Source organism: Petaurus breviceps, unplaced genomic scaffold (genome assembly GCF_028583685.1).
Source record: "Petaurus breviceps papuanus isolate PSGF00001 unplaced genomic scaffold, PetGlider_PUasm1.0 40, whole genome shotgun sequence".
Taxonomy (NCBI): domain Eukaryota; kingdom Metazoa; phylum Chordata; class Mammalia; order Diprotodontia; family Petauridae; genus Petaurus; species Petaurus breviceps.
Genome location: NW_027186315.1, coordinates 7,493,945 through 7,497,653, shown reverse-complemented (window position 1 = coordinate 7,497,653; position 3,709 = coordinate 7,493,945). Strand labels below are relative to the sequence as shown.

General features: G+C 41.3%; 1 pseudogene; it reads right to left on the bottom strand.

Moving 5' to 3' along the window:
- Positions 1-1,219: 1,219 nt before the first annotated feature.
- Positions 1,220-2,040, bottom strand: LOC138170886 (microtubule-associated protein RP/EB family member 1 pseudogene; annotated as a pseudogene).
- Positions 2,041-3,709: the final 1,669 nt, after the last annotated feature.

Sequence of the window (3,709 nt, the reverse complement as noted above, 5' to 3'; positions counted from 1 at the left end):
CTTTTAGACACAGAAGAACTCTGCTACCAGAAATGGGAGGTTTATCCCAAACACTGGGATTCTCTCAGCTGCTGAAGGTATTAGTTGGGTGCCCTCTCTGAAGCCTTCACCCCCTCTGGCAAGCTCTCACACACCCCAGAACCTCCACCCTAGACAGCAATCCAGATCCAAGCAGGTGAAAGCAAGAGTGATTACCCTCAGACTGCTTGCTTGCTTGGTCCCCCTACACTCTGCAGTGTAGGCCAGGAACTGAAGCTGCCACATGGCAATGGCCACAGATCCTCAACCTCTTCTCTCCCTGGGTGCAAAGGCTGGATCACAGTCTGAATTTCCACGTCCCAAAGTCCACACTGCACTGACTTCTCACTTTGTCCTTTGCACCTATGGGTTGGTAATTCTGGAAACTACCACAGATGCTGGTGATCTGAAGTACCTCCAGCCAGCGGCTGGTCAGGCCACCCTGGGGCTAAGACCTCTCGCTCAAGCAGGCCTGGGGTCAGCTCCCAGAACGCTACATTGTCCTCTTGCTGCTGACCTTGCTGGCTGTTCTCAGCAGGAGGTTAGCTTCTCTGTGTCATTTTGTGGGTTCTGTACCTCCAAAATTTGTCTAGAGTCATTTTTTACATGAATTGGGGGAGATGGGAGCCCGAGCTGCAAGGAAGTCCTGTTTCTACCCCGCCATCTTGACTCTGCCCCCCTTGCAAAGATTTTGCTAATGGATCAGCCTCCCAATGGGCAAAAGGTGAAATGTCTCTTAAAGTCTAAATATGTTTTTCATTGGGTTTATTATTGACCCACTTTTTTTTAAACTCTTAAGGCATTTATTAAGTCCTATACTGAGATTTCGCATTAACTAACCCATTCTGTGAGTTTTCCTCACATTTCTCTAGTTTAATATGTTACATAAAAACAACTTTTTCAGATATCAGTGTTTACCAGCAACCAAATAGTGAGTTCTCAAGGTCTGCCTCTTTGTTCCCTAAGTGAACCAGCTAGATGTTAATACTGCTCTGCCACAAGATGAAAGCTCCTAACTTAAAACCCATTGGAAAAGGAGTGAAACTTCTGCAAAGTGCACTTTAAGAAGAGGTACTTTTTGCTTATTAAAAAGAAACCAGTGAGTGAGTCCTCTCAAAATAATAAAAGGGATTATTTTACAGTTAAGCACATGATTTGGGGGTGAAGAATTCAGATGGTGCTGCTCTACTGGTATAGTACATGGGTTATTAATGGGGGTCCTCTTGTGGTCCCCCTTCATCAGGTATCACAAAGCCTTCATCTGTGACATAGAGAATCTCCACAATCCTCTGCAACACTGGATCACTTTCCCCTTCATTTTCCTGACAGATCAATTCAATATTCCTTAGCTTTCCAAAGTAGAAGTCTCTCTCTTTCTCCAAGTCTTCAACAGTGAGTTTCAATACATTGATCTGTTGGATTAATTCTGCTGACTCATCTTCTCCATTTCCCATACCTGGATTCTTTCTGACTATGCCAGGGCCTGTCTTGGAAGGTGCTGTAGTTCTCTGTATAGAAATGGGCCTCTGTGGAGCTGAACCACTGGAACTAAGAGGTTTTTTTGGCTTATTCAAAACTGGAGTCATGAGGGAGGGGGCTACTGCTGTTTCTTGGCCTTGTCAAGCTGCTACAGGGTCATAGTCTTTCCCATCATAGTTCGCATCAAAACATTTCTTGAACCATTGAACAAATTCAAAACTGTCCTGAAATTTTCCTTTCACTAACTTGTCCACAGGAATTATTTTATCAACACCCATCCTCTTAAAACCTGCTTGAAGGATCTTGAAGTTCTGAATGTATTCATGTTCCAGTTTTGCTTGAAATTTCACTTTCTTTAGAGCAATGGAACCAGGAAAAAGCATATCCATAAACTGACAATAGGCAACACCTGAACATAGGTGTTCAATCTTTGTCAAGGTCAACTGCATAGATTCATTGATCCAGGCCAGCATATCATGTCGACTCAAATTGTCACTAGTTACCGAAGTTGAATACACGTTAACTATCATCTTCGGCTTCTCGAAGCACTGTGTTTCCTATCTCGTCGGCCCCTCAGTTCCATCTAGGTCTCGTTCAAACTGCCCGATCCCGCCTGCGACTATTGACCCACTTTTTAAAAAAAGCTACATATTGAATTAATTCAGATAAGATCAGAAAATAAGTTCTTTTTCACTATTATTGTACTATTAGATATGTCTCTCTTTTATCCTGTAAATACATGTTGAAGCTAATTTGAGGATCTAAAAGACATGATTCTACTTACTAGACATGTAACTGCTATTCCATTGTATGTTACAGTCATCACTATAAAAGATCATATCTAGAAATTTTTTTTCTTATTGCTAGAATGATAGCACCAAGATTTGTCATGTAAATTATAAACATTTCTTTAGGCCAGTTTCAATATTAGATTATTTTTTTCTCCTCTCACTAACATTATTGAGAATATGTTATAACTTTAACTAATTTCTCCCCTTCCTAGTTGAAAGGGTCCCAGCAACATTCTTTCGCAGTCAAAACTCCTCTTTCCATAATGCCTTCAGCCAGCCTTACTTCTAGGTGCCAACAGAAATTATGCTTTATATTCTGGCTTTTTTTTTATTGCTGCTGATGGGAAAACTGCATTATTCCTTTCAAAAATAATATATATCTTTTTTCAAAATCAATCCATTTTTCTCTTAAGGGATTTTTTTGCTGTTCCTACTTATATTCTGTAATGTAATGCCAAGCAAAGGCAACTTCCCAAGGTTCAAAATACCAGCATAGGTGCTCTCCATTTTATTCAATGACAAATTAAGAACAGAGAAGATCAAAACATGACATCATTCAAAATATAGCATTTACTAAGTGTGATTAAATAATCTCCAAGTACTACCCCACCCCAGGACCTTACATTCATTCAATCAATTACAAAGTCCCTGTTCTCAATACTACTCCACCCCTAGGCTGTACCTTCATTTAGTCCACCACAAAGCCCCTCTTCTCAAATGGAGATTAGTTTTCAATCATAAGTAAAGTACATTCATTTTTTCAATCATAGAATACAAAAAGGTCAAAAGTTCTCCACCCCTGGATCACAATTGAATCTATACCAGAGTTACAACAAGTTTAAGCACAGCACTTAATACCCAAGTGGAGGTCTTTTCTTCATCTTGACATGAGGCAAGTTCTCAGCAATCTTTTTTCCTGGGGAGACAAAGCTTAGCAAGGCCACAAGATACAATGCCAGTCTCTTCATTAATTCATCTTCTGTCTGCAGAACAGTCCTAGGACCCCTGAAAACATTAGCAAAACACTCTCCCAGGATTTCTGCAAACATACAACAAGAAAATCCTTCTTCAGGGCTTCTGAACCAACAGAAAGGTTCCCAGACTCCTGCAACAACAGCACTGTCTTTCACCAGTGGACAGAATTCACTCTCTGTCTACAGGACAGTCTCAGTAGCTGTGAACCAACAGAAAGATTCCCAGACCCCTGCAACAACAGCACTGTCCTTCACCAGTGGACAGTATTCACTCTCTGTCTGCAGGACAGTCTCAGGAGCTCTTAACCAACAGCCAGGTTCCAGCACTTCTTCAACACCAGGACTATCTTTCACCAGTGGACAAATCTGGCAAAACAACATCAAAATAGACTGACAAAGTACCAGCAAAACAGCCATGTCTCCTCAGTCCTTGGCAGCTCTGGGGGC